Raw genomic sequence first — 8,855 nt, 5'->3', positions numbered from 1 at the left:
CATCTTTGAATGGACTCAGAGAGAAAGAAATATCGTATTTATACGGCTTTCAAGGAACATGAGACATCGCATTTGTATGATGCTCAAAGAGAATAAGAGACCATCTTTGAATGGACTCAGAGAGAATGAAATATCGTATTTATACAGATTCTAAGGAAATGAGACATCACATTTGTATGATGGTCAAAGAGAATAAGAGACAATTTTCGAATGGAATCAGAGATAATGAAATACCGTATTTATACAGATTTCAAGGAAAATGAGACACCATATTCATATGATGCTCAAAGATAGCTCAGAGATAATGGAATATCGTATTTATACGAATTCCAAGGAAATGAGACATCATATTCGTATGATGTTCAAAGAGGGAATATCATTTTCAAATGGATTCAGAGAGATATGATAATTTGAGTTTTGACAAAATTATCAGAAAAAGGAAATTGAAATCTTCAATTAACAATTTTGGATAATAACACTATGTAGCAAGGACTTTCAAGGCTCGAATATGAGATGCCACTTCATTAGCAACCTGCCCCAGTTTGAGGCATTCTAACCTTTTTTCTATTCATTGACGAGAGATCATTCTTTCAAAGATTTTTCGCCATTCGTGACAGTCTCACTTCTTCCAAGTTTCTTGGAACCTGTTAATGAACCTGCCTTCAGAGTGATTGCACCCTACAACAATTCTTAAAATAGCATTCGTAAATTTTTTTTAAAATAGAACCACAGATATTTGTAATAAAAAGACAAAATAAGAAAGATTACTCAAGTAATCTCGTGATGCTTCTGACTTATCTGTATTTTCTTTTGGGTTAGTGGATTTTAGACTTGGCGGACCGCTTGGCCTTAACTTTTGCCTGAATCGTTTTTTCCGGTTTTCGACTCAGCAGGCCACCCCCTTAACTTTTGCCTATGCCGCCCTTTCAGGTTTTGGACTTAGCAGAGGAATGATCCTAAATTTTGCCTAAATCGCCTTTTCAGGTTTTCAATCTAGTGGATCTTCAAGCTCCATTTTTTTTCTTTTCTCTTCTTTTTTTTTTACTTGAACACCAAAAGGGCTTTATAGGGGAGGTAGGTGTAGGACCCGATCCCGCGAGAGGGGTGGGGCGCGAGCCGCCACGCTCTCTCTTGGTCTCTCGTACCCACGCGATTGGCGTGTGCCTTTTAGTATTGATTTTAATTCATCTTTTATGTGAACTTGGGATCACTAAGGCAATCCGAATTCCACACAAAAGAGATTGACAGAGTCGCCACCTAGATGTGGGATCTAGGACCCATGATTAACCAGAAATCTAGACTCGCTACCTGGTTACAAGAATGGAAGGTATGGGGAGTTATCCACCACATGCACCATTCCTGCCCGATAATCGGTCTTCAATTCCAAAAGTTAACTCTTTTAAATTTATTTTAAATGGCTCATTCAACTCTTTGTTAGTGTGCGAACTATGTGACATGCATCCTATGATCTAATTTCAGTGTGAATCCTAAATGTGTATCTTGATTTCTTAATTTGTCTGGATTCAATCTAGGTGAAAGCTCTCCTAAAATTCTAATTTCATGAAAAATCCTAAGTGATTTAATTAAGAATTTACAAGAAAATTAATATACAAAACCCCACATTTGTTGTGGAGCCGACTCGCGGTTGGTATGCCATCAGACATCCAAGCTGCCTACGTACCCAAGCCTCACTGGGATCAGAGTCGACGTAGTTCGGTGCACCTAAGCTAAGCTACTTATGCCTAACTCAACTAAGACACCGATCTAGACTGATTTGACTGTTTCAACAGTTTTAAGAGGAGTTATTTAATTCAAGTTGAGGATTTTATTATCCTAGGATTTCATTTAAGATGCTATATGATTCTATCTAAATGCAAATTGTTCCTTAGATTAATGCAGGTTAACCTACATCCTAGTTAGCTAGGCTTGTCTTAGGGAAAGATTGGGCGACTAGTGTAACTAGACCTATGGCACGGTTGCTATTCATAGCAAGCGTCCGTGATGAGGCTGGACTCCTAACTCTAGGACTCCCTAAAACCTAAGACTCCCTAAAACCTAGGACACGACCTGACACCAGTGTTCCTAAATTGGGCTCTAATGGTTCTTACGACGGAAACCGCGATCCAACGGTTCCGAAAGACACAAGACAAATCGATTTAAATTCTCGAGGTTAATGAATTTCAGATTTCAAGGATTTTCAGTTTCTGGACATTCAAGGATTACCAATGGTTCTAGGGTTCACCAATTTCGGCCCAGAATAGCATCCAAGGAAGGGAATCTTGCGCTCTTTCCTTGCGCAATTTAATACTTAGGTTATAGCACCTTATTGCCTGGCATATCTCAGGATGAGATTCCAAGGGTGGTCCCGAGTACGGCAACTTATGAGGAGTGAGAATATTAGGTTTCTACCAAGTTTTAATCCTTTGAAAAAACTCAAACCCAATTGGAAATTAAGAGATCAAGAAAATAAATTCAAGCACACAAGTTAAATCTAAAGGTGCAAATACAAATATAGAGCAAAAGATAAGAGAGAGTGCACCCGAGATTTAAAGTGGTTCGGTCCTCAAAACGCGAGGCCTACTTCACTCCACCAACAAAAACCCGTTGATGGCTTCACTATGTGATCTTCTTAACTTCGGTGAAGATCGGTGCCGATTACAAAATTCCAACCGCCTTTAACCTTGGTGGCGATCTTCACCACGGAGAGTGGGCTACGCTTCTCCGAACACTCGCCCAAATACAATCTTGAATGAAGAAGGAAAGAACTAAAAATAATCCCTCACAAGGTTTTACAAAATGTAGAAGATGTACAAATTGAGCCTATAGATCCAAAATCCTAAGCTTTAGAGGATGAGAGGCATAATCAAGTTTGATTCACTCTTTGGATGTTCAAATGGAGTTTAAGAGTGTTAGGATTGATGGTTTGAATGTTTGGAATGCCCATATATATAGGAAAACCAAAATATGACCGTTCAGTGGCATTGTGGTAATTCCTGCGAAAATTCCCAACGGCTCTTTTTCAGACCGTTGTAGTGTTCTCGGAGTTCCGAGAAAAAATCTCGGAGTTCCGGGAATACTAACAGAAGATGGAAAAAAGTCTACTGGACCATTTCTCGGAGTTCCGAGAATAATTCTCGGAGTTCCGACTCCGAGAATTCTCGGAGTTCCGAGAAGCCTATGAAGAGCAGATTTTCACTTCTGTTTTTAGGCTTCCAACTTAACACCAAGTTGGGATTGCTATGAGGGTTCCAATGTGTTGGAACTCCACAAATACAATCACTTATATATTTAGGGTGTGTGTTTAATTACTTAATTATGCCTCTTAAAATCTAAAGCTAAGATTGGATTTTATACAATCTAAATTGACTTCGATCTTCAATGCGATTCTTCAAGTCTTCATTTGTCTTGGATCTCCGATGTTTTTGGCCTTCATAATCGGTCCAATGAGATCTTCTTGGCCTCAATCCAAGCAATGTTGTCTTAGCACCAATGTGATCTACAACTTAGACAATCAAACACATTAGTGATCATAAATCACTTGTGTATTGGAATCATCAAAATAAGATGGGAATGCCAAGGTGGAAACCATTGGGCTTACACAGGATTTTCGTGGACAGTAACCTCGGAGCCAACAACGTGCTATAGCTTAAATATTCAAATTGTCAAAGATCGAGTGCAATAGGGATACGATTATGGATGCGCTAGCCATTTTTCCAGGGAAATCTAAAGATCCTAAGATTTCTGTTTCAATGGATTAAGGAGTTAATATGTGACCGAGATTTAAGGTTCTTTAGAGATTTTCAGATGATTTTCAATTAATTTCGGATTTTCAATGAATTTTATCAATTTTAAACATATGAGTGATTTTACAAGTGAAACTGTTGCAAACGACTTCGAAATGAGTTGAAACTTCTACAACAGCAAGATATGATGAGATGTAGCTTATTAAAAGAGTTTTGCAGATTTTTACATTAAGCTCATATTTAATTTTGATTTAACAACAATAAGAATAGATTGCAAAAATAACACAAAAACTACTAGAAATAGAAATCTAAATTCAATGAAATTTTCACAGTAGTGAGATATGAGTAAAAATAGCTTTCTGTGAGATTTTCATGAATTTTGGAAACTATTTACTATCAGTTTCGGATTTTTCAATTTTCAGACCAGATTATGAATTAACACTACATCCCATATGAAACAAGATCTAAATCACTTAAACATTTTATAGAAACTAGAAATACGGAATATAAGACTACTGTAAAAATTTTGGGAATATTATCTATGATCTCATGTCTGTAAAAATTCTCCCAAAATCTGATAATTTTCAAAGAAAGCATAAAATGATATACCAAACAGATTCTAAAAATTCTCAAAAATTCATGGTAGAATGTATCTGTATCAGATTATTTTCTCACGAAATTTCATTAATTTTGGAATTCATTTAGTATATATTTTATTTTTCTTCGTTGAAAAGATATTTTTGAAGAGTTTTCTATTTTTAAAACACGATTTTCGAGAAAATTACGACTCCGGAAAACATCCTTTAATCTTGTTCTGATATGATGAACACAAAAAAAATTTAAAATTCCAAATAATAGGTCATCCTGAGATGGCTATTTTTTCGAATTTCGTAATTACTCAGCCAATATTTTAAATAAAATACCACTCTTCACTCAAATTTTTAAAAACCTTTGATCCAATGTCCGATCTGATCCGATAGTTATTTTAGTATATTTAAGTAGAACATTGTATTAAATTTCGGGACGAAACGGATTTGAAACACTCGTGCAGATCATGATTTTAAGCACACACATTTAATATTGAGTTAAAATCATTTAAATGCTAAAAAACCATGCAAAATACATAAAAAATACCAGATGATTCGGGAAAAATCCGAGAATAGGGTACCGACCTGTGATAGAGTTCCTCGCCGAATCCAAAGGCCGAAATATCCGAAAATCCCGCCGACGCTCGATCCGCTCCGCTTTCTTCTTTCTTTTTCTTTTTTTTTTTTTTTTTGTTTTTCTTTGCCACCGTTCCTCTGCTGAATGTGAGAGCGAGAGTGGTCAAGAGAGAGTGTGGCGAGTGAGATGGGAGTATGGAGATGGACCGAGAGTGTGAGAGCGAGGAAGGATAACTGAGAGAGAGAGAGAGAGAGAGAGGAAGATGAAAAACAGAGAGGAAGAGTGAGGGAGACTAACAGAGAAGTATGAGCAACAGAAAGGGAGAGTGGGCGTGAGTGACAGAGAGAGGGTGAGAGGGATATAGAGAGACTGAATGAATGAGGGAGTGAGTGAATGAGAGGGGTAGAGAGAGAGTGAGAGAATGAGAGAGGGAGAGAGAGAGAACCTGAAAAAACAGAGCATGCGATGCTCTGTTTTTTCATGTTTTTTTTTTATATATATATATTTTTTAAAAACTGCTGTGTCGAGTGATATTGGGGGAGATTGAGATTGAATGGGCTATTGTTAGGAGGGAGGATTGAGAGAAAGGGAGTGAGAAAACAGAATGAGGGAGAGGGAGGGTTGCTGCCGTTGGGTTCGGGAAAAAAAACAAAAACCGAGCGTGGGAGGGATGGAACCCGAGCTTTATCACCCTCTCTGTAGAGACGAGGGCTGTTTCCCTTTCAAGTCTGCCATTCAAAGGTCTCCACTGAGGAAGAGGATCATCCCCTCTTGTAGTATCGGTTTCTTCTCTGTATCCCCTCTCCTCCTAGTTTTTTTTTCATCGATCCTCCTCAGAGCAGTCATCGTATCACAATATAGAAAGAGCTGGGTTATTGCTTCTTTTTTTCGATTTTTTTCCATCAATAGAGACACTAATTCCCATTATATATATATATATATATATATATATATATCAAAGATAGCTGGGGAAGTTACTGTTTCCATTGTCTCTATCTTTAGCATAGATATTCATCCTCTTGACTCTAATATTGGAATGACCTTGGATGGACTTACCTGTTTCGACAAAACCCATAATTGTATGAACGTCCATATCTTCCCATCTTGGCAATAGTGGGCCCTACTTTCTTTATTTAATAGATGATCCAAACCACCCATTTGCTGGGCTGCAAAATACTCTGCATTTCCCTATCTCATCCTTGGAAACTGATCCTGGCCATCTATTTAATACCCCACGACAAATTGGTCTACACCCACAAATCGTCTTGATGGGATGATCCGATCCATTCAATTCGGCCTTGTCCCAAGTGGGTCCCATGTTGTATGGCTAATTCCTACATCTTGCCTTGTTATTACTATCATTTTAAGAAAATGGTGGGGCCCACTCCCTAGGATAATCTGAACCACCCGATTAATAAGTCATTAATGGGATATGCTCAATAAATCATTTCTTATAGATCATTCATAGGATGATCCGAACCATCCATTTCAAAGGGCTACCGAATAAATGATTCGCTCCTCTAATTCATTGTCGCAAGCTGATCTTGGCCGTCCAATTGATAGGCTGTAATGTGGAAAGGTTACACCACCTCTTAAATCACTCCATATTGTTTAATTGTTGGCCCACAAATCTTTTCTGTTAGATTTCAATACGGACCCCGAAGAATAAGATTGAATTACCTTGGGTGGGCCCCACGCATATTTAGTGGGCCACTCCATTTTAAATCCCTCAACCAAATGCTAGGCCTATTCCTTGGCCGAATTTTCCATGAGATCCATTCATTGAAATTTTAGGCGGGTTCGCTTGCTTCAACTTAGTGAACTCCACTCCATGTTGGGCACACTTATTCCTCTTAAAAAAGTTGATCGTTAATATCCATGGTAAACTTCACAGATGACCTGAATATTTCTTACATGAGCCCACTTTCTCGATCCAAATTTAATTCAAATGCTCAATGCGGGCCCACCAAACGGGTCCCAATTCCCCTTTTGCTCGGATTCTCGTGAATAACCCTTCTCAACACTTAGCGGGAAAATGTGAAACACGACAGAAATTATCGAAAAGATCGAGAAAACATAAGAGGCGGACACGGAAATAGGAAATACTGAAAAACGGATAGCGAAACACTGACTTCTTTGCTGATTAAAGCGGAACAAAATGGGGGTGTCTACAGTAGGGCTTTTCAAAGAATGGCTTAAGGTTCAACAAGAATTTTGACCGAACCTGTGAACAAGTTTGCCTACGTATCCCAGTGTAGGAATCAGGTCATGCGTAGTTCAGGGCGAATGCCCCTAGTATATTGGGTTTTTGAAGGAAAATTTTATTTAGGCTCAAAAGGGTTTGCAAAAGGTTATATATTTTCTAATTTTGGGTTATAAATTCGGGATTTATTCAGCCAAAAGACGGCCTTCTGGTGTTCAAGCATAGAACCTCTTGAGTTGATCAAGATTTGTTGGTTCTGGCAATATTTCTCCATTTAAATTACGGAGCTTGACGGCTTTTCCGGGTAAGATTTGGTCCACAATGTATGGTCCTGACCAATTTGGCTTGAATTTGCCTCTTGGGTCAAACACTGGTGTTCGGTTCTCTTTCAAAACAAGATTGCCTTCTTCTAGATCTCTGATTTTAACCTTTTTATTAAAAGCCCTGGCTATTCTGCGCTGATAACCCTGCACATGGTAAAGCGCCTTTAACCTCTTCTCATCTAGCATGTTCAGCTCTTTATATCTGGCCTCTGCCCATTCATTTTCTGGCAACTTGACTTCAGTCAATATTCGGAGCGAAGGTACACGGATCTCAACAGGTAGCACTGCTTCCATCCCATAAACAAGAGAGTAAGGGGTTGCCCCAGTTGAAGCTCTAATTGATGTTCTGTAAGCCCACAAGGCGTACGGTAACTTATTCGACCAATCCTTATAAGTTTCTGACATTTTGCTAATGATAGTCTTGACATTTTTGTTTGCAGCTTCTACCGCTCCATTTGTCTGCGGCCGATAAGGTGAGGATTTATGATGCTTAATCTTGAACTCTTCGCAAAGAGTGATTACTTCTTTCTTGAAATGAGATCCGTTATCTGAGATAAGTTCATGGGGAATTCCATATCTGCATATGATATTGGTGCTTATGAATTTAGCAACTGATGCGGATGTAAGCTTTGCGTAAGAAGCGGCCTCAACCCACTTGGTGAAGTAATCAATTGCAACGAGTATGTACTCGTGACCATTAGACGACCTAGGAGAAATCTTGCCAATGATGTCAATTCCCCATACCGAAAACGGCCAAGGAGAGGTAAGAGAATGCAATTCGGTGGGTGGTACATGGATGAGATTCGCATGTGTCTGACATTTATAGCATTTCTTCACAAATGTGTGACAATCTGCTTCCAATGTTGGCCAATAGTACCCCAGACGTAGGATCTTCCTTGCCAACAGCTTCCCATTCATATGAGGCCCACACACCCCTTCATGAATATCTGCGAGAATTTCTTCTGCCTGATCTTCAGTGACACATAAGAGTTGAATTCCGTCGAAAGACCGTCGATATAACTCCCCTCCACAAATGACAAAATTAGTTGCCAATCTCTGCAAAGTCCTTATTTCTTTATTCGACGCCTCATTGGGATGCCCCTGGCCTGAGATGTAGTTCTTTATGTCCGTATACCATGGCTTACCATCGGGACATCTTGCAGCTATCTCTATAGCATCAACATATGCAGGAGCCCATTGCTCTTTAACCGTGATGGGCCTCATCTTCATATTGTGAGGTATGTCAATCATGGAAGCTAATGTTGCTAAGGCATCGGCGAATCTATTTTTCAACCTTTGTAAATAACTGAAAGTGATGCACTGGAATTGTTGAGCGAGAGCATCCAAGTATTCATGATATGGCTGTAGCTTTTCTTCTTTGGTTCTCCACTCTCCTTGAGTTTGGCAAATGATTAGCTTCGA

The sequence above is a fragment of the Tasmannia lanceolata genome, unplaced genomic scaffold (genome assembly GCF_043159265.1).
Source record: "Tasmannia lanceolata isolate RefF3 unplaced genomic scaffold, GAP_Taslan_0.1 ptg000018l, whole genome shotgun sequence".
Taxonomy (NCBI): Eukaryota; Viridiplantae; Streptophyta; class Magnoliopsida; order Canellales; family Winteraceae; genus Tasmannia; species Tasmannia lanceolata.
The sequence above is the reverse complement of the archived record's forward strand: the minus strand, read 5'-3'. Positions refer to the sequence as shown.